The sequence below is a fragment of the Schistocerca serialis genome, chromosome 9 (assembly GCF_023864345.2).
Source record: "Schistocerca serialis cubense isolate TAMUIC-IGC-003099 chromosome 9, iqSchSeri2.2, whole genome shotgun sequence".
Classification (NCBI taxonomy): domain Eukaryota; kingdom Metazoa; phylum Arthropoda; class Insecta; order Orthoptera; family Acrididae; genus Schistocerca; species Schistocerca serialis.
In genome coordinates, this window is record NC_064646.1 from 51,405,564 (window position 1) to 51,428,664 (window position 23,101).

Below are 23,101 nucleotides of genomic sequence, written 5' to 3' on the forward strand. Positions count from 1 at the left end.
GCCGGCCAGTGTGGCCGAGCGGTTCTAGGCGCTTCAGTCTGGAGCAGCGCAACCGCTACGGTCGCAGGTTCATATCCTGCCTTGGGCATGGATGTGTGTGATGTCCTTAGGTTTAAGTAGTTCTAAGTTCTAGGGGACTGATGACCTCAGATGTTAAGTCCCATAGTGCTCAGAGCCATTTGAACGATTTTGACCCTTTCTGTTTTTACCCGTCAGAAAATTAGATTTTACCCCTCAGGGGGTAACTACCTCCAGATTGGGAACCACTGCACTAGTACGCACTGGCGCCGGGTGTAAGTAGAAGACGTTGACAGACGTTCTGAGTCCCGGGTCGGTGCAGCAAGCGTCACGGTGACAGGTCACGATCACGTGCGGGCTAGAGGTGGGGGTGGGGGGGGGGGCGGTCAGGGGTTGACAGGGCTGCAGGATTTCAAAAGCTGCGCCGCGTCGCGCCCGAGGACAGAGCAGTTACACGGCAGGACGCCGCGCAGACTCATCCAGCGTCCAGCCGGGAGGGTCGCTGCAACGGCAGCTACTGCTCCAGTCGAGGTGAGGGCGTCGGGGCGGCCAGCGGCAGTCAGCGTGCGATGCGTTCCACTGTTTCCTCGCTTCTTCTAATGCCTTGCACACCGCTGTTTAACTGACAAGACGAGCCACGCGTATCCAGAGCAACCCATCAAACATGTGAGCAGCCTGGTGGGGTTCCTTACGATGAGGATGACCCGATAAGACTTGTGAATTTCTACGAAATGGTAAAAAAAAAGTTCGTTTGGGGGTAATAATTGTTGGTAAATGTCGTTTTTAAACAGCTTTGTTACAACTTTCAAACATATGCAACGCGCTGTACATCCATCATTATCAGCCACCCCACACGCATCACATATAAACGTTCTTCCAGACTTAACTGTTTACGAAGTTTGTCTAAAAAATAACTGTACTAATTTTATAACAGACAAATAGCGTGGACCTCGGGGTAAAAAGCTGCGCTGCCGAGTCATGGGGGGGTCTCCTCTCTCCATTAATGCTGCCCATTAACCTGCCAACACTGATTCCAGATGAGGATTTTTTCGCAGTTTTGGTAAACATAATATTTTTGGGGAAACAAAAAAGTTGGAAAAATAATCGTGGAAGAAAATTTCGGTACCGGGGAAATTTGGGAATTACGAGTACGTTATTTGCCTAGCGTTAATACTAGTGCCATCTCTGATATTTTATTTGAAACAACGCATGGAGCGCTACAAGGAGCGTGGAGGGCAATATTCTAGAGATAATGTTAGAGTTACGAAGTAGTAAAAATTAAGAATGTTATTTCCCTAATCCAGTTATTTTTTTAGCTAAACCTCTTCCCTACATGCACCCAAGATATTCCTGCATGCTTTCTAATTTTATACGTCCACCTTTCGGTACGTGGCCGTGCTGTTTTAGTGGGTAAAACTCTTGTGGTCTCTGGCCCTGGAAACTAGGGCTGTTAATATGTCGATACATCGACGTTTCTCCCAAGATATATAGATAATGTCGGAAACATTTTTGTCTCCGATACATAGCTATCTAAATGGCAATATCAAGAGCTGATATTTTTATTTTAAATTATATTCTTTCCGAAATTTTCGATAAATATTTGAAGTTGTTCTTTTGACATTGTTGTAGAACATAATTTTGCTTTCATGTGTGTGGAAGTCGTACTTCTTTTTGACCTTTCATCTCGTCCCGTCTTTCTCTTTGAATGAAGCAAATGTAGATGGCGCAACGAAGAAGTCCGATTGCCCGGACGGCAGGGGGGGGGGGGGGGGGAGGGGTTAATGGAATACAAATTATTCGATGTGTAGAAGTAGCACACCAGTTGCCTCAAAAACAATTTCTAACGCAACTAGTGTAATATTTCTTCACATCATCATTCTTCAAAGACCGTTGCTGATACTGATGAACAAAAATCTAAATGACAAGACTGGTCTTTGCGGTGGGCGAAGACGTTTGAGAGGAAATGTTGACGTAATCGGCGCTCAGCGCTACCGACAGAAACTGCAACATTTAACTTCACCATGCGGTTTTGACATTACAGCTGCTATGTTGCTGCGTCTGCAGAAATTAAAAAATCGGGGAAGTCAGCATGAAGTGTTCCAGACAAATCCGATATGTGACGAAACCAACCCGTCGGACACCTTTTATTGTGTCACTTAGCTGCAGTTACCATTGTTACCAAAGTGGTTGTCGCCAAGTGTGAACGTGCATCATTTCTTTTCAGTTCCTCCTCTGAGGGGGATAAGCAGTCTCCTAGGGTGTTGGTGTACAGAATATCTAATAATAAGTCAATTCTTAAATATGCAGCTCTGAAACCGGCAGTATATTTACAATGTGCAGCCGATATGTTTTCTGGCTGGTACGTCGATATCATTTCGTCGATATATCGATAATTTTTTTCGCTATATCGAGGGACGATAATCATATTTTTTTAAATATCGATATTTCGGATTCCCAGTATTTTTAAAAACATCAGCAGCCTTACTGGAGACCTCTGGTTCAGTCCCTCATAGGGGTGAATATTTTTTTTTCTCTTTACAATCAGGAAGGCTCCAGGTCTAAACGGCTTCCATCAAATTTGTAGCGGCGACCTTTCCCAGGGGTAAATAGCGGGGACCTTTTCCGAGAGTAAATGGCGGCTGGGGCGATGGAATCGCCACCGTTCCCATCCTGGTGCGGCAGTGAATAGCCCTTTCCACCCTGAGAGAAAAAAATTTAAAGCTTTATCCAAAATGTGCCAATTTCCATACATTATGACCTGTAGATCATACAAAAAAATTCTCATAGTGATAGTTTGTTCAGAAAGTCAAAATACAAATACACATAAAATACAACTAGCACTTCAAGCATTTGTTTAGATTTATTACATACATTAAATGAAACATTCTCACTCTAAAATAACCCAGGAATTGCCTCAAGCTAACGAAATGTAGGATAATATATTGGTTTATCTTTGGTACCCATGATTTTGGCTTTTTGTTGAAGTTTGAAATGATTTTTTGCACTCTGGTGGTCACAATATGAAGCAAAACAGCTGCCAAACAGAAGTCAGGAACTCGCAAACCATTGCAGTCTGGAGTGATGCAAAAAAGTGATGTAGCTCAGCTGCAGCAATTTTATTACAAACCCCGCACAATTGTGCAGGCCAGGGTGGAAAGGGATAAAGGTTACACACTACCCTCAGATAGGCCAGCAGCCCAGTCAAGGGCTGTGCTCCACGGACTTTGCTTTTACTTTTACCTTGCAATAGTTGTCGTCTCAGTCTTTTGTTATCTCTTGGAATCCAGAAAAGAACTTCTTTGTTCCACCTACCGTACATTCGTCTGACTAAATGTAGCACCAAAAATAGGGTTTAATGTTTCAGCTGAAGTAGCAAGAGGGTTTATTAGAAATATCTTGCCACCAAGCCTTAAGCAACAAGAATTAGCACCAACATCCTTCAATGAAATTAATACATATACCAAAGTTCTTAAAAATACAGTCTGATTTGGCATCTATAGAATTTCGGACAGAATTCAGAAGAGTTATTCTAACTCAGTAAATAATCTCCTTAGTCATTTCTTCAATGCATCACTGGCACAGTGGATTCCTCCAGACAGATCCAAATATGCTACTGTTAAAATATTTTTATGAGAACTGTGGCAATAATGATTTAAGTAATTATCGTCCAGTTCCCATTAGAGGCAAAGCAACAGGAGGTATTGTTAATTATGTTTTTTAAAAGAATTATTATTTGGTTTTCTGTAAATGGAGTCTCCCTCTCCCTAAATTTTGAGAAAACAGTATATTCAGTTCTGTACAACAAACAGAGTCATATGAACAATTGATCCAGCACATGAACGGGACAGAATACTCCAAATATTTGGGTGATTCATATAGACGAAACTTGAACTTGAAGAATAATTTTACTGAGCTGTTCAAACAAAGCATACATGGAAACAAACGAATCTACCTCCTGAAATTTTTGTATAGGTACATTCGATGATGTCTGACGGCATAATTTTCTGAGTAACTCGTCACTTAAAAAGAAAGTATTGACTTCACAAAAGCGAGCAGTAAGAATTATTTGTAGTATTCACCCGCAGTCATCACATAGGTACCGGTACCTCTTCAACGAGTTAGCCATTTAACTGAATCATCACATTACAGATATTCGCTAGTGAAATTTATCATAAATAATCCATCACAATTTGGGAACAACAGTGATGTTCACACCAACAACACTAGAGGCGAAAGCGACCTTTATTACACGTTGTTGAACATGTTGCAATAAGTTTTTGATCATTTGTCCAATAACATAAAATGTCTGACATGTAGCAAAGCAAATTCTAAATCTAACTTAAAATCACGAGTAAAACCCTAGATTCCTTGCAGTATCGAACTCCCATGCATAAAATGCCTTGAAACGTCTGATTACTGCAGAAATAAGTTAATATGTAAAATATCTGACGTTAAACATGTAAGCGAGAAAAAATTTAGAGAATATTTGACCTAGCTAACCTAAGGACATTACACACAACCATGCCCGAGGCAGGATTCGAACCTGCGACCGTAGCGGTCGCGCGGTTCCAGACTGTAGCGCCTAGAACCGCTCGGCCACACCGGCCGGCTTGAAATTATGTTTAAAGCTTGTTTGAAGTCGCCAAGTGCTATGATTATCAAAAACTGTATGAGTATAATGTGGGTAGTTAGTGCCCTGTTTCAAGCAAAGCTAGTTTCCCACGCACGTCAACGTTTATGACGTCATATCTCTTGAAGTGTGAGTCGTAGAATGGTATAATTTCGCAGATACGTTCAGTGGTATATGTAGACACTATCTGCAAAACGTATTACGAATAGAGTAACTAGCAAATTATTAAGACGTCATGTTTGACGCGGCAGTTTCACTGCAGGAGCAGCGAGTGCGTAGTTACGCAATAAAAATTTTCAAATCTGTCAGTAATTATACGAAATACGGAAAATATTGAAGCTATCAAATAGGCAACCCCCCAAATGGGGCTATGGACCGTGAACCGGGTTGGCAAGTTGGTAGTATAGATTTCTCCTGGACAACTACTACTTCCATGGACAAAAAATAGTAGTCTGCAACGAAAAATCTAGTTCTTAAGTGTAGCTGCACAAGTATAACTAAGAAACATCTTCATTAATGTTAACACTAATGATGTATACATGTCCTGTAAACTGACTCGTTCTACATCATTTCAATAAAATAATTGTTCCGATGACCTCTGGAACGTGTAAATAACTAATATAAGCTTCTGCTCACTCTTCTGGAGTCCCGGGTTCGACCCACCGACCCCGCAACAGTGGTGTCAGAAGTGGTGCCGGTTACCACGCTGGTACCGGATTTCCACTGCCACATGTTATGTCGAGCAAGTAGCGTTGAGGTGTGCCTGTGTAGAGGGGTAGTTGGGGTGTTTGGTTGCATTTGTGATGGGTGGTCGTGCACTTCTTGTTACATCTTGTCGTTCGGGAAGTGTTCGTCCATACGAGTATAGGGAGGAAAGCAGGACTGTTCACCTGCACACAAGCACGATGTGGAGGGGTGAGTGACATTCGATTTATGGTTTATGTGTCATTCTTTCGTTAATTAGGATGGCATTTTTAAAGATGTCTTTTATAAGGCTGGAGGGGCCTGTAAATTTATCTGGATTCATGGGAAATGGGGGACATGATAACATAGCGCCTAAGTGATGTAATTTTTGCAACCTGTCAGGCCACGGATTACTGAGCCGTGCTGGCCCCGGCTTATGCGTTGGTTTCAACCTTGACTGTTACTCTGCGTTTGGTTTCCCGCGATTATTGTGGTTATGCCGTGGTGCTTCCTCTTTCTACGTGTGACAGCAGCGGTGTGTATCGATATTCATATCATGTACTATATTTTGTCTGGTGCTTATAATTTCTGGCTAGCCGGTGTGCTGCAGTCGGTCGGCTGGTTTGGATCAGCCAGGTAATCTCCGCGTGGCACAGTGGGCCGGGCCCTCTGGCGGTCTCTACGCAGTGTCGGAGTGTGTGGGGGCTGTTCCGACTGCTACGGGGTTTGTGGCTCACCGACCCAGGACATCAAAGTTGAGTGGTGATTTAATTACCGAAGCCAGTCTGTTCGCATTGTGCCTTTGGTTTTCATGGTTGGCTGTTGGGGGTATTCCCATGAGCAACAGCGAGTGTTCGAGTTGGCGAAAGTTTGGCCACCATCATGTGGAGTTTAAATCTATTTTGGTTACTTGAAGTCCAAATGCACCTGCGGAATTTTCTGCCTTGTGGCCGTTAGCATTCCGGTTACCTGCCCTGACTGCTGACGTAAAATTCAGGAATTCAGGCTGTCTCCTTTCCTCACCGTATTGTTGCGGTCCAACACGTGTGTGTAGGTTTGACAGCTGATGCATACTTGGCTGTGGGCGGCTACGACTTTTACGTTTTGGCTTTGGAGTTCCACTGTACTGGTCGGATGGAAAGCAAGTCGTCTTGTCGGTGGGTTCGTTGACTGTCTCTTGGTTGGGTTGCCGGCGAATCGGATATAGTTGGACCGACTACCTGTCTCCCCTAAGCGAACATTAATATTTCAAGTGCTGACCGACCCCCAGAAGCTTCTCTGCGCCACTGGCTGTACTGCCTTTTCTTATTGGTGTTTGTGTATTTTAATGTCTCATAGCCGATGGTTTGAATTTGTATGCTTCTAGTTGGGTTTTAAATAATGGGCCATCAGCCGTTTTGAAAATCAAAGTTCCTTACTTGTCAAGTCTTGCATTGTTTGGGCCTTCAGCCTCATTTAAAATATTTTTTTCTGGATAAAGCTTTGGGCCTTCTGCCTTTTGAAAATTTATTGTAGTTGTGTTTTTCAATCATGGGCCTTCAGTCATCTTAAAATTAAAATTCCTTACTTGTTAAATCTTAGATTGTTTGGGCCTTCAGCCACATTTCAAAAAAATATTTAAGGATAAAGCCTTGGGCTTTCTGCCTTGTAAAAATTTATTGTAGTTGTGTTTTGAATCATGGACCTTCAGCCGTTTTAAAAGCAAAATTCCTTATTGTTAAGTCTTAGATTGTTTGGGCCTTCAGGCTCCCTTTTAAAAATTATTTAAGGATAAAGCTTTGGGCCTTCTGCCTTTTGAAAGTTTATTGTAGTTGTGTTTTTAAATCATGGGCCTTCAGCCATTTTAAAAATTAAAGAGGTTGTGCCCTTAAGCCATAAGATTGTGTGACATATTCAGTCGATAGTTAAGCTCGGAAATTTGCGCTGTAATGTTTGGGCAACTAAATAAAGTTTTTTGGCCCATTTCTACAATTCCAACTACCTGTTCTGTCCTGTGGATTTAACCAGGCATCTCATTTACCATGTACAAAGTGGGTGCCAAAGAATCGTTTTATTTGTAAGAGATTTGGTCATTTGGTGCGCAATTGTTTAGAATGAAGATGCACGATGAATCGCCACAAGAACTAAGTTTGAGAAATAGCAGAGTGAAATTAATGGCAACAGTGGAGCTATAAGCAAGAATGGTGGAAACACGGCAAGCAGTGGAGGCTGAAGCAGTGACTACAGCGGAAGCTGTAGCCGCTCTAATAGAACATATTCAGGTATTGTCAGAGGGGAGGATAAGTGACAAAGAAAAATATGGAGAATTAGCAGGGAGATTTGAGGCATTGCGAGTAGGGGTAGGGATGTCAGATGATAGTAAATTACAGGTCTTGGAGTGTCATAGACCATGTGACCCGGCAATCGTGGCCTTGATTAACCCCCCTTTCCAGGTAAAGCAACGGAGGATGTGTCAGTATTACGTAATGACATTATCACAATGGCTGAGGCCAATGGGTGGTTGGATGTTGTAATGTTGAGAGTGGCGAAGTTACACATAACAGGGGAGGCCAAGTTGTACATATAGTACCATGAAAAGTTGAACAATGTGGGGACATTTTCAGAGCTTGAGGCTGGATTAAATCAGAGGTATCAAAAACAGAATAGTACCAGGTTATTTCATGAAAAATTAAGTGTGTTAGTTATGAGGAGAAATGAGACTGGAGATTTTCTCGGACAGGATTCGAAAACTGAATGTACAAATGTTCGAATTGTCACAGAATGGGGAGACCAATAAAGTGCTGTTACAAGAGGCCGAGAACAGGGCATTAGATGTGTTTTTGTGGGGAGTACCGCCGGAGATGTCACGTCGGGTGAGAATGGAGTATCCCAGTGATCTTGCGGCAGCTCCAAGGGTTGCCACATACTCAGAGGAAGTAGATTATGCGACGCAGCAAAGGGTGGAGCATAGAGTCATGGCAATGGAAATTAAGTGTTTTGGTTGTGGCCAAGTAGGGCACGTTAGGAGGCAATGTCAGCGTCAGTTGCGGTGTTCCTCATGTGGGAAACTGGGTCACTGGGCAGTGAACTGCAGGAGTAAAAGTAGGGGGGAACCTCAGCAGCAGCAGCCGTTAAATGGGAATGGGATTGCTTCAACCATCAGAGAACAGTCCCAATGAAATCAGGTTATGCACTTGTAGGTGCACAGACATAATGCTGCTTATTAGGCTTCGTGAACGGAAGGGAACAAAGGTTTCTGGTTGACACGGGGCACACGTGTCTGTTATTAGTCTAGACCTGGTTAGCTGGAGAAGGCTTGAGCCACCACGTTATAGGTTACATGGGGTGGGAGATAATAAAGTGGAGTCATTCGGTATGACGGTACTTCAATTCGTGATCGCAGGAACTAAGTTTAGTGAGTAGGTAGAGGTATTACCATGTGTGGGTGAGGGGTATTAGGTGATTCTCGGACTGGACTTCCTTGACAAACATTGTGCAAAGATAGATCTTTGGCAACAAACAGTGGAACTCGGTGGAACAATGTTTCACGTGGGCGAAACGGTTGCAAATTGGTGAATGCCGCAAGGCGCTCTTAACATGAAGGCGATGCCAGCTAAACGGCGAACGGATTCATTAAAGGTCGATCAGCAGAATAACATACTGGCAGGTACAGGGAAGGTATTTTGGGTTTTGATAAATACGAACTTACCAAAGGATGCGTTGTACGTGGTGGAGCCACTCTCGAGTAATGAGGAGTTGGGTAATGCGCACTGTTTTGTGTGGAGGCGTTTAGCTAGCTCAAGTTACGTGGAAGGAGATTATAGGGTTCCTGTAAGTATAGATAACTTCAGCAGAGTGGATTTTAGCTTGTTGAAAGGGTTGTTATTGGCCACATTGGTTTTTTTTTGATGAGGATGACTTCGGTAGGGAGGATTTAGAGGTGAACCATAAGCAAAATGCCAATGCAGCGCAGTTAAGGGGAAAATTACAGCATTTGCAGGGAGATGACAGAGTCATGTTGGAGGAATTGTTATTGACATTTAACGATTTATTCAGAATGGAGGGTAGGTTACTGGCAACATCGATTATGAAGCCTCACATATGGGGGATAATACACCAGTGTTTAGGAGATCATATAGGATAGCACATCATATGCAATCGCTACTAGAAGAGTTTACAGAACAACAACTACAGGATGGAATCATAGAGCATAGTGATAGTCCATATTCAAGCAATGTAGTTCTCATATCTAGGAAGTCAGTGGATGGTACAAGGAAATGTAGGTTTTGTCGTGATTATAGGTTACTGAATGCGGAAACCATCTCGGATGCATATCCGATTCCGAATATCATGGACACATTGGACAATCTGGGACAATATTAGTAATTTATGATGATGGATTTACTGAGTGGATACCATCAATTGGAAGTAGCATCAGAGGATAGGGCAGAGACAGCTTTTACTGCTCCTGGGGAACACTATCAGTATATAAGTATGCTGTTCGGGTTGAAGAATGCACCGGCAACTTTTCAGCGATTATTAGATGGGATTTTAAGGGGATTGAAACCAAAATCATGTATGTTGTACCTAGATGACATTATAGTATTTTTGAAGGATATAACAGAACATGTATCACTTTTAAGAGAAGTATTTAGAAGATTGCGGTCAACATGGTTAATATTAAGCTCAGAAAAATGTAATTTTGCGCAGATGCAGGTCAAATATTTAGGGTATGTAATTAGTGAACAAGGGGCGGAACGAACACTGGTAGCAGTTACTTCTGTAAAATATCTGAGAGTATGCATGAGGAACGATTTGAAGTGGAATGATCATATAAAATTAATTGTTGGTAAGGCAGGTACCAGGTTGAGATTCATTGGGAGAGTCCTTAGAAAATGTAGTCCATCAACAAAGGAGGTGGCTTACAAAACACTCGTTTGACCTATACCTGAGTATTGCTCATCAGTGTGGGATCTGTACCAGGTCGGGTTGACTGAGGAGATAGAGAAGATCCAAAAAAGAGCGGCGCGTTTCGTCACAGGGTTATTTGGTAAGCGTGATAGCGTTACGGAGATGTTTAGCAACTCAAGTGGCAGACTCTGCAAGAGAGGCACTCTGCATCGCGGTGTAGCTTGCTGTCCAGGTTTCGAGAGGGTGTGTTTCTGAATGAGGTATCGAATATATTGCTTCCCCCTACTTATACCTCCTGAGGAGATCACGAATTTAAAATTAGAGAGATTCGAGCACGTACGTCGTTCTTCCAGTGAACCATACGCGACTGGAACACGAAAGGGAGGTAATGACAGTGGCACGTAAAGTGCCCTCTGCCAAACACTGTTGGGTGGCTTGCAGAGTATAAATGTAGATGTAGATGTAGATGTAGATCCTTGGTTACCAGAGGCCGTTCAAAATTTTCCGACACCTTGTACAACGAAGCAATTACAATTGTATATTGGGTTATGTTCATATACCGTAAATTTGTAAAAGATTTTGCTAAAATAGCCAAGCTGTTGACAAAGCTTTTAAAGAAAGGGGTTAAATTTCAATGGACGGAGGAATGTCAGGAAGCTTTCAATGAATTAAAGATGAGATTAGTTTCTGGTCTGGTGTTGGCGTTCGCGAATTTTGAAGAAGACTTCATCTTATCATGTGATGCTTCAAATGGTGCAGTAGGGTGTGTTTTAGGGCCAATGGTGAATGGAGAGGAGCATCCGGTGGTGTATGCTTCTAGACAGTTAAATAGGGCAGAGCAGAGTTATACCACAATGGAAAAGGAGATGTTGGCTGTAATATATGGAGTAATGTGTTTTCGTTGTTACCTTTATGGTATGAAGTTTAAGGTCATGACGGATCATGCAGCGCTGAGATCATTACTGGGACTCAAGGATCCTTCTAGTCAATTAACACGGTGGGCTCTAAAATTAAGTGAATTTGACTTTGAAGTAATTCGTAATCCAGGGAAGAAACACAGGAATGCAGATGCATTAAGTCGCAAGTTAGACGCATTAGAAGTAATGGGTAAGAGTGTCGCAGAACAGCGAAGGACACAAGCAGAGGATGAGGAGTGCCAGGGTTTTAGAACTCAACCGTATTTCATTGTGGAGGGAAATTTGTTGTTGTGTAGAGTTACCAGGTGTGGACCACGGGTAGTGGTACCAGAGAGTTTGAGAGAGGAAGTCTTAAAGCAGGGCCATGATCATGTGCTCCCAGGGCATGGTGGTCGTCGAGCAACGGGAAGACGAGCTGCAGAATGATTTTGGTGGCGCACTCAGAGAAGAGATGTGGAACAATACATAGCAAATTGTGTGCCATGTATGCAGCGAGCAGATGTGACACATGCAAGAATTCCATTGCAACAGTTACCAGAGGCTTCGAAACCATTTGAGTTTATCAGCCTAGATGTTTGTGGGCCATACAACAAAACACCAGCAGGGAATCATTGCGTTTTAACTATAATTGATCACTTTTCCTGGTTTCTAGCCATGGTCACAGGAAAGTATGGTATCACAAGCTTTAGTCAATAACTGGTTATTGAAGTTTGGGGTGCCTGATACCATAATTACAGATCAGGGAATGCATTTCATGTCCAAATTAATGTCACAGTTGTGTCATCTATTGAGAATTAAAAAATTACAGACCAGTCCATTTCATCCGCAGGCGAATGGGAGAACAGATCAAGTACATAGGACAATTTCGAAAATGCTAAGTTATTATGTGAATGGGAACCATGATAACTGGCACGTTTATCTTCCATACGTGGTATCGAGTTATGACACTAAAATACATTTGGGGGGCAAAATGACACCGTTTGAGGTGGTCTATGGAAGAAAGATGCCATCACCATTTGACGTTCTATGTCCAAAATCGAGAGCTAAAGGGGATGCAGTGAGGGAATTTGCACGAACAATACGGGAAGTATGGAAGAAGGTACAGAAGGCCAATACAAAAGCATTAGAGAGGCAGGAAGAACCAAATAAGTGCTTGGGACCTTTACCACGGTACAGGGTAGGTCAGTTGGTATTAATCAGGAACCCATATACAGCTAAGGAAAAGACGAAAAAATTCTTGGCGAAGTTCAACGGACCATACCAGGTCATGGAGATGACTTCACCTGTGAATGTTAAAGTGCAGGTGCCAACAAAAACATCCATTATCCATGTGAGTAGAGTACAGCCTTTTAAAGGAATGGTGGATGGATTACAACAAGTACAAGGAAGTGACCTGATTGCAGGGGTTAGGCAAAAAAAGCGGAAGAAGAAGGTCTCAGCGGAAGGATAACAGTGGACACATAATGTTCTGTATGCGTTATGGTCACAGAGGGAGTAAATTATTGTGTGTGTAATATTGTCTGGCATGTTTACTCTTTGTGTTTTTGTATCAAGGGATAATTTGTGGTTTTTTATGTGTGTGTGTTTTTTTTCTCTCTCTCTTTTTCTTGTGTTTTGGTGGGTCCGATAATAGTTGCATTTTTCTTGTTTGTTGTTTTAGTTTTGTCATTGTATGGGGGAGGCACTCTCTCTCTCTCTCTCTCTCTCTCTCTCTCTCTCTCTCTTTTCTCCCGGAGAATTCAATAGAGGCAGAGTGAACTGTCGGGAATTTTTGAGGATGTCGTACGATGTTGTAGTAAGTTGTATTGGAAAAGAGGTGGCACACATATGTTTCGTTCCTTTTCTTCTCTGGGTGAGAACATATGTGGATGTGCTGGATGATAGCCATGGGGATGCTGATTTGTGGTCACAGCAGTGGAGCTGGACATCAACAGATAATGATCCAGACCTTTCAGTCGGGGGTACTATATTCACGACAGCCATATATATTAGTAACAAGTCATAAATGGTCACTACGAACAACAATAGAGGTATGGAAGATCAGGAATGAAGTATGAAAATTACAGGAATCATTCTCGAATTGTATACTGAGGGGGAAAGGAATCACATATTAAAAGAAGTACAAGGGGAGTATCAAGAATTATGTCTGACTTATAGTAAACTTAGGGAGCAATTCTCTCATTTAGGGTGGAGTGTGCCACAGGCGGCAACTATGCGAAAGAGGGGATGGATAAATGCAGGGGGGAAGATACTGAAAACGGTGTCCGGTACAGCAGACGACAATGATTTCTGAGCACTGAATCAGTCAGTAATGCAGGTGGAGAAAGCGGTCAATGAACTTTAGAGTAGCACACAACAAGCTTGTCAAGCCTAGAAACGAGGGTCTTGAATAATAAAAAGCTCATACGAACCTTAGTGGAGGAGTTGACACGATACGCGGGAGAGACATGGGAAATTATAAATAGTGATTTAGAGATATTGCAGAAATGATTGAACATATTGGATGGTAAGTTGGCTATTGCCAGGTTGCTCAGGGCATTAGCAGACTGATTAAGTGACATACATACAGAAGTTACGATGTTACAGGAAGCAGTATATCATGCAATAAACGGGCATCTTAGTCCAGTGTTAATCTCGGCAGATGATCTTTTTGGAGGATTACAATTTGCAAAGAGGCAACTTCCACCAGATATAGAGCAGTGGAGGTAACATGGGCCACTATACCAATAATCTTTCATTTGTCATTGGTACAGGTGAGAACGGATGGGGCGCGAGCTAACATCGATGTCAATTTTCCAAAAGTCGAAGTTGACTCACATTATGAGTGGTACACTATTCACCCATACCCAGTGAAATGGAAGGAGATCGGTAAATGGGTGCAGATTAGGATGCGAGATGTACTTTTTATTTCAGTGAACAGAGTAGTTCACGGAGTGCTACCATTGTCAGAGTTGGAGCATTGTACGCAAAGACGGGTAATGGTTCGCCATAATCGACCAGTTTTTTCAGATAGTAGTAAATGCAAAGTTGGATTGCTCCTGGGGATTACAAATGGCTCAGACTGTGAGAAAGAGGTGTTATCAACACATTCGTACTTCCAGAAGGCAGGGAGGCATTGGTTATATTCGGTATTTACGCCGATATGGGTGATGGTCACTTGTTATACCAAGCAGAGAGCGGATAAAATAAGGAGGTTGCAACTGCGGGAGAGTGGAATAATCATAAACGGTATGGTTTGTGAGATTGTGGGGGAGGATCTCCATCTTCCAGGATCACATTCAGGTGAAACATCTTTAACTTTGTCACAGGGAACGTTGTTTTATCCGGAAGAGGTTCTGGAGATATTACCAGTGCAGAATCTGACATATTTGAACTCCATGTTAAACCCAGAGTTTTTGGAAATGTTGCATTTCTTTATTAATGCACAGGAAGGACCTATCATGGTTAATAAAATATTGGAACACATTTGAACGTTACAACAGCTTCGGAGCAACAGGATAATGACAGTGAGCATTTCAGCCACAGGGTGTGTCGTTTTGCTATTTTTCTCGAGTATAGCTTTGTGGAGAATGTGGAAACGTGCACCAGTGGAGGAGGTGCCAACACGTCAGTTGCCTACGACATGGGTGACTGGTGTAAATAGTGTATAGGTGTAGAGTTAATGTTTTGATGTTCTCGTTAGTTTTAGTCTGTAGAACGTAAGTTTTGTGAACAAGACATGTTTACGTAGCCACAGATCACATCTGTTTTATCTTGATTCAGGACAAATCTTGTTGAAAGGAGGGAGGTGTGCTGCGCTAGTGTCAGTGCTAGTCAAGGGAAAGGGAAATTTTTATCAAAATTCAATAAAGGCGTGGTTGGGCGATGAAATCTGGGGCCGCTGGCAGAGTGTGGTAACAGTCGACAGCCAGCGGGCTACGCAAGGTAGACATGGCACTTGCAGGCATGGAGCTGTGACAGCGGTATTGCATGCAAGATTTGTTTTGAGTGGAGCAACAACAAGGCAGGAAACTGCAGCATTACTTTAAGTTATTGCGATATATGAGGCGGGGCACTATGCCAGAGCCAAAAATGGTGATTTGTACGTGGCTGACCTGTGGGTATTTACCCCTGCCGTAGTTCCTGTCTCTCTCTGACGTCAAAGCAAGGTAGAAACCAATATAAATAGATGGGCAGTTTTAGCGTGGGACAGAGTGTGCCAGGTCAGTCGAGCGTCGGGACATACCTGTGCTGGTCTTCGCTTGTAGTGGCCAGTCTGGCAGCAATGTTGTAAGTATTCTGCATAAACTTGTATTCTGTTTTCTATGTACTTGTGCTGGCTATATACTGCCACTGGCGACACAACACAGGGGTGGGACAGAACGGCTGCCTGAAACTTGGAGATTGCACGGTCTGCCCGGAAGAGGGTGGTGACAGTGGTCTGCAGCAGGTCCAGGAGGAGCTCGGTTCCACTCGAGTCTATGGGCCACGTTCGCTTCCCACCTGGGGTAATAGGGTCTGGGTGAGACGTACACTGTTGGAGGTGCAGCAGTGCTGTGACAGCACCAGAGACGGTGGCGGATGTTGCCATCTGGCAAGCACCACTAGCAGCAAGCTGTGGTACAGCATCCAGGAGGGCACAGGTTCGAGTCCAGTCCTGTCCTGGGAGCAGCGGCAGCCTGAGGGCCACGGGTGACCAGTACATCCACCTTCATCCGATGATCAGACAGAGCAGGCCAAATGAGGTGGAGAGCGGCGAGGACTAGGGACTGTAGCAGTCTCCGGAATTGCAGGCAGCAGCGCGGTACCACGGCGAGCGGCGACCAGGAGAGTGTGGCAGACTTCCAGCAGGGCGGCATCATTGATGGCAGCAGCGGCGTCGGCATACCGGGAGTCTGCTGAGCCGGCTGGACTCATGGGACAGTGCGTGGACGGCATGCCGACAGTACGCTTCACCCATCGAGTACTGTAAATTATCAGAATAAACAAATGTTATCTGAATACCGCTGTATGACTCTGCACTGCCCCTTGACGCTCTTGAACTTGCTCGGCCTCCTGACAAAATACGATGCGGTGGGTCCCGGCTTCAGCTCGGCCATCTGGAGTCCCGGGCTTGACCCACCAACCCCACAACAGTTGGCTGAAATCAAACGCCTGTAATCAGTATTGACTAGTTTCCGATTGATACCACCTTTTGACAACAGACAAAACTATGCTTAATCGATTTAACAGGTCTATAAGTAAGATCATTCCAAACTCAATTTCACATACAACAACAGATGTAAATGCACTGAATGGTGTTATCTGCCTGTTCAAATTAGCAGCGGTCACAAGTCGGTTAATAGTTGTCGATATTATTTGATTTCTATCGATTCCGGTAGCCTTATCATCCCGCTCATCGTGAGCCCTCTTAAACTGTGCATCCTCCTAAGATTGTACATACAACAAGCATCTTGAACTATAGAAAATCATGTTAGGTCTAAGGCCCACACTATATTCCACCGTATGATGTAGCGATGTACAATACGGGGAATTTTGATATTTGATTACACCAACAGTAGGGCTACGTCTCGTAGTCAACTTTACAACAGTACATCGAGGAGCACAGAAGAGCATCTTTTCCCTCCCTTTCCTTTGTTTTGTGGTACACCTGCCAATTCAAAAACATGGAAGGGAGGAAGACTCACAGTGACATAGATATCGTCTTCACTCTGTATAAGTGTACTCATTAAAAATATACTTTTGCTTAGGGTTACCAAGTCCAAAAACAGAATAGTGGGACTTGGCATTGTATTTAAATGGACATTTTACCCTAAAACCCTGGCTATCTGTCTTAAATAGAAAGAGAATGAGGCAGGTATTTTGAGTCGTCTATTAACTATCAGTTACAATCAGGTTTTGGAAGATCTACCTTAAATGTAAATTAAACCAAAAAATAATAAATAGAAAACCTTATAATTTGGCACTTATGATAGCAACTAAGTACTTGGTCATCTGCCTAAAGTAATCTTATGTCGAAATGAACTAAAAGTTTTTCATTAAACAAAATAAACAATTAACATCTGGGACATAAAACAAAGAGATATTCAGTAACTTTCATCATTCATTAGACTTGTAAAAAATAATATTAATGTGTAGTTAAGTATTAATATTTCAAATTCAGATCCACTGTATGGAGAACATTATTTTTATTGGAACCATGGGCGCCCATTCTATAGTTTTTCAGTGGGCAAACGGTGGTGTTTGAAGTATTTGTAATGTCTTGAAAGACAAATGGCAATTTTCAAGTAGCCTTAAAAAATTTCCAGTTCAGACCCTGTAAAAACCTGGGTAATACCTACTTTCAATCATTTTCTTGAAAGGAAAATGACTGATTACACTATACTTTTTCCTTTCCCTGAGAGCAAAGGGAAGGGGGGAGGGGGGCTGGAGGGGGTGTGACCCGCTCTTACCCCTGGGTATTGGCCCCCTTGATTGGAGCTCATTTCGTGGAAATCTTGTCAGGATAATTGTGAATTAAACAAGAGTGTCATCATCTTTGTGACTGGCGGTTTGCAATTTATTGCGTTCCTTTGTCCATGGGGTGTATGTGAAAGACATCACCCTTTCGACATTGGAATTTTGGTCTGGAAGTGCAAAGTAATATTATGCCAATTTAAAAAATTTCAGATAGAATTCTTCGTTATGCTGTGATTTTAAATTTCATGAAATTTTGGCCCTTAGCAAAGAATTTACTGTCATGCAACTCTTGTGTTCTTTTAGCCAAAATACTATAGTTTCTGCTATTTGTTCCCAGGTTGGAATACCAGCTAATTTCATCCTCTGATGTTGGTTTAGTTGGGTGCTAAATTCACATACCCAGGATCTTAAGTAGTCTTTGGCACTGATGTACCAGTACATATTATTCATGTTTTCCCTAAATTCTTCTGCCAGATTTGGCATCGGGTGATCAGCACAGTCTACTTTGACTCACCGTTACTACATTCTGACTGAGGTTTCAGGAGGCTTGCTTTGAAAGTAAGGCAAGTGCCAGAAGTGGAAAAACTCTCTTATATGTTCTCGGTTGGGCCTCACTCTTTCCCACTCCCAGCCTGCCTGGTATTTGGCTGACAAGTCCCTGACTCTAGGTAGGTCATTACCAGAACAGCCCACCAAATCTAAAAGAAAAAGACTCACAAAGGAAGAAACCTGCACTCCACACTCGAGTGTCTTGTTTTGCACTTTCCCACTACTTTCTGAAGGAGAATATGGTATTCTTTGTGCCACATATTCAAACTTCTGTGAAATAAACTTGGCATTCTTATATTCATACTTTATAATAAAAAGAAGTGTCGTTAATATGTGATGTTCCAGTCTCTTAGAACAGTTTGGGCCATGAGGGTAGTCATCAGTTCTCTATGATAAACAGTAAGTTCCTGTGTCTCCTATAAAATGTAGTTCTTGTGGCATGACACATATCCAAACTCATTAGCTCTTTTATGTACAAAATTGGCAATTTCAGAGTCTTTCCCCTAGTTGGATACAAATCCACTAGCTCATTTATATAAGAAAATGGCAATTTTAGTATTTCCCCCACTTGGATAAATATCTGCAGACGCTCATGCCACTCTGAATCCACCATCAACACTTATTTATTTAGTCCTTTGGCCATAAGTAGTACAATGTAAAAGATGATATTGGACTTAGCTCTAGGCATTACTGAGAACAATTTCAAGATTATTTACAGTTCCACATGTTATAAATGACTAAAGTCACAGATCTATATGTTTATTGTAGTTCAAGGATTCATTTACTGAACAGAAGTCGTGAAATTTTAGATATTCTCTGCTAGATCTTTCAGAAGCATTAATATTTAGTACACATTTTAGACCATTTGGCAACTTATTGAATAGTTTTATTCCCACATAGCATGTGCATTTCTGATAATAGCAAGTATTGGCTGGGAGTAAATGCAATTACTGTTAAATCTAGTGTTGTAATAATGCAAGTCATGTTTTTTAATACTATTATGATTTCAAATCACATATTTTTAGTATAATTTAGTGTGGCAGGAATAAACATACAAGGAAGTAATAGTGGCGAAGCTAATGGATTAATTGTGGGTAGGGTTAATCTTATATCTTTTTATACAGGAGATCCATGTATTGATTCTTCTTGGTAGCAAAGTCATCAGTCATGTTATCTTTAAATTTCTGATCAACCACATTTTCTTTGTGGCAGTTGTGCTGAGAGAACTTAACCTACCATTTTTCATTGAACTGCAAACGCAATTTTAGTTGTTTTAAAGGCACTCCTACTTCTTTCAGATGTAGCTGTAGTGACAGGGAGTGTAGAAATCAATTTGATAAGGTTTGATATTTTGTTATAAATATTTTCAAGATCGTTCTCCATTATGAACTTAAGAAGGTCTGCAGATGGTAAATATTTATGTTTGTCAATATAAATGTTTCCTAACTCAATTTCTAGTCGCTCTTTGTTGAAGAATGGGTCAGTTGTGAGAAGTCTGTTCAGTTTGTTGAAAAGTTTGATTTATAATTTCCAAACTGCTTCTCATCAAGCAACTCTGTAAACTGAATATTTTGAAGGTCTCGAAAATGCATTTCCATGTGCACTACATCATGTTATCTAGGCTCCCATAAAAAACATTGTAATGATTTTGAAGTCACAGTCAATAACACTTATTTAATTGTGAAATTTCTTGTAAAAGCTTTCAATACATAAGGTCAAAGTTTTTTCTGATCTCATATCCTTCAACAAACTGATAGTCCTCTTGATTTCAGCATTGCACATACTAGTATCGCATGCAATTTTGTGTTCAAGAAGCGCATTGAAATGGTCAACATATAGGCTACTAACAGTTCTTTGTAAAGGCAGATCAGGAAAAAAGAACTGAGTCTTATTAAGAATATTAAGCAAGCCAGAAGCACTGCTGAATGACTCTGGATCCCAAACTTCATCATCTGTGGTGATATTTTGGAAAATGTCTTTGAACTCATGGTGTTTAAGATACCTTGTCTGAACAGCTTGTAAACTGAAATTCCAGAATGTCGCATATGTTTGATGCGATCTGAATCCTTTATTTTGTAAGAGCTGTATTCTCTTTGAGGACTTGCTAAAAATGAAAGGAATGCTGCAGGATTGTAAATGAAATCCTGATTGCTTTAATATTTTTATAAGATTGTCATAGCACTAGATTAAGTTTATGGACATAACAGTGCAAAAATATAGCCTGCAGACATTTTTGTTTGACAAAATTTTTGACACCTCCATGTTTACAAGCCATTGCTGAGGTTTCTCAAGTGTTTGGCTCGCGATTTTGTTGGCGTCTCTCCAAACATCAAGTGCATTGAGTGAAATTTCTGATAATATATGAGCAATTTTGTCACTAGGAACATTGTGAAAACCAATAAATCTTTCTATGGGGCCTTCTTGTGTACAAAACGTGAGAACAATAATCAATTGTGACTTACAAGAATTATCCAGGGTTTTATCTGCTTGCACTCCAACAAACTCGCATGACTGTAACTTTTCTTCGTTGCAGTAATTAATGACATTGGTAACCAGTTCCGTTAATTCATTGTGAATTGAACGTCCCTTGAACCCAGGAGTGCTCTGCAAATGGTAACGAATATACTGTTCCCATTTAGGCAAAAGTTCCAATAATTTATGGTGATTCCCTTTGTTGTTGGAACTTTCATCTTCAAAGTGCCCCTGCACGCAAGCTCTTGCTTGCCCAAGAAACAAACAACATCAATAAGTCTCTTAATAACGAATCTATTTTGATTCACAATCACATTATATTTTCTGGCTAAAAGTTTGGCTCCTTCAAAAATTAAATTTTCAGCTCGTTCATGACCCATCAATTGAAAACTGTCTTGATTCTGAAGGAAACATTTTGATTTCTGGTGTTTCTCAGCTTTTCTGTCAAACTTTTTTGTCACACATACTCCAAAAGAAGGAAACCTCCATTCTTTTTCAATCCCAGACCCACCAAATAAAATACAAGTGTAATAATGCAATTGATTTGTTACAGAGCAACCTGTTGGCTATGTATACTTTTTACACCGAGGAGACCAATGGAGGATACTAGAAAGTCCAAAGAAGTGCAGCTCATTTTGTATTATTGTGAAATAGGAGAGAGACCATCACAGATACGATAAGACAGTTGGGATGACAATAATTTTAAAAAAGGCATTTTTCATTGTGGCAAGATATTTTCACGAAATTTCAGTCTCCAGCTTTCTCCTCTGAATGTGAAAATATTTTATTGTCACCAACCTACAAAGGGAGAAATGATCATCATAATAAAATAAGAGAAATCAGAGGTTGTACAGAAAGATTTAAAAGTTCATTTTTCCCACACACTGTTAGGTCTGTTAGGGAGTGGAACAGCAAAGAAAGAGTCTGAAGACAGTTCGAAGAACCCTCTGCCAGGCACTTAAGTGTGAACTGTAGAACAGTGATGTAGACGTAGATGAAGAAAACTGAAATTTTGTGTGTTTTTTTTTCCTTCAACTATTTTAATATCTAAGTGTGGTGTGACTCGCTTATGTTTATAAGCTCTCTTTATTTCTTAAGTCCAGCCTTAAAATGATTTGTCACCTAATGTGAAAAATAGAGACCCAAGTATTCCATCTGTGTAAGCCATAATGTAATCAGTTAATCACATGCACTCACAAATGACACTAGTAAAATCAGGACTGAACAGTGATCAAAACAACACAGTTTTCAAGCTGGTGCAAGCCTTGATACGATGCTCCTATTAAACTGTTTTGAAGGCATTGTTACATTCTAATTCTAATTATTGTACGTTTTCTTCAAATTTTTGGGTAGGTTAAGCATTAAAAGCATCTGAAGAGCTTCACCACTGATGGTGGCATTTTCAGTGTTTTAAATATTAGTTTATATGACTGTATAGCTCTGCTCGCTGTAATAATCCCAATGGCTCTTTTTTTTAGATTCTGAAGGTCCCCAGAGCTAATGGAGAATTTCCCAAGAGCATGAATCCACATTTTAAATGTGCATTAAAATATGTATAATAAGCACACATTAGTGCTTGTGCATTTATGCAGCTGTTTAGAGCACTTAAAAGACAACTGCCTGTACTCATCCTGTCATTAATGTGTTCAATATGTTTGTCCCATTTTAGGTAATGTTCAATGCAAATGCCGAGAACTTTTGCTACCTCTTTATACACAATGGGTTGTTGGTTGATTGCGATATCTGGATAAGGCAAAGTTTTGTTTTGAAAGTTAAGCTATGTTTATTATAACTGATTTGTAACAGGGTTTATTTCATGTTGGATATCTTCAGTTTTTTGCTTCTTTTACTAATACTGATGTGTCATCGGTAAACAGAATTGTTTTGTGTAATTCAAACACAAACACACACACACACACACACACACACACACACACACACACACACACACACCACAGAGGGGCACCCAAAAGCGCATTCCAGTGGCCACAGAACAAGAGTCCAGTGTGAATGCTGTTCTCTGTTAAGTGTTTCTGTGCCCAGCACATCGATCTGCTATTTGTTTTCTTAGTTGTGCTGTTCCCTTTTTCATGATGTCTCTCATAGCTTTTACTTCATTCATAGAATTTTTATATACCTACCAGTGTGCATTCTTTTTGCCTGTTTTGTGACCTTTTTTGTGTATGTTTTGTAGCAAGTATGCATATCTGCTGTGACCCTATTTTCCTTGTAGATTTGGTGCAGTTCTCTTTTTTGTGGCAAGATGTTCTAATTCCTTTAGTAATCCAGCCATAGCCTCTTGCATTATTTCTGATGTTTACCATTTGTAGGATGAAGGCTACATCAAAATGGTCTATCATTTTTTATAGAAAAATGTTGAGTTTTGTTTTGAGGCTTTGTGTTTAACAGATGGCAGACCAACCTTCACTGTGCAATAAAGAATTAAAGTGGTTACCATAACACCTTGACATCATCCTGTACAAGACACTCCTCTGATGGTCCT

The 23,101-nt window shown here is 41.3% G+C and overlaps 1 protein-coding gene across 1 annotated transcript in view; it reads left to right on the forward strand.

Moving 5' to 3' along the window:
• The first annotated feature begins 479 nt into the window (after positions 1 to 479).
• LOC126418545 (cytochrome P450 6j1-like) overlaps positions 480 to 23,101 on the forward strand; it is a 119,063-nt gene continuing 96,441 nt past the window's right edge. The window contains exon 1 of the mRNA XM_050085360.1: positions 480 to 549. The gene's annotated coding sequence lies outside the window, so the exon portion shown is untranslated. The remainder of the gene's footprint in view (positions 550 to 23,101) is intronic.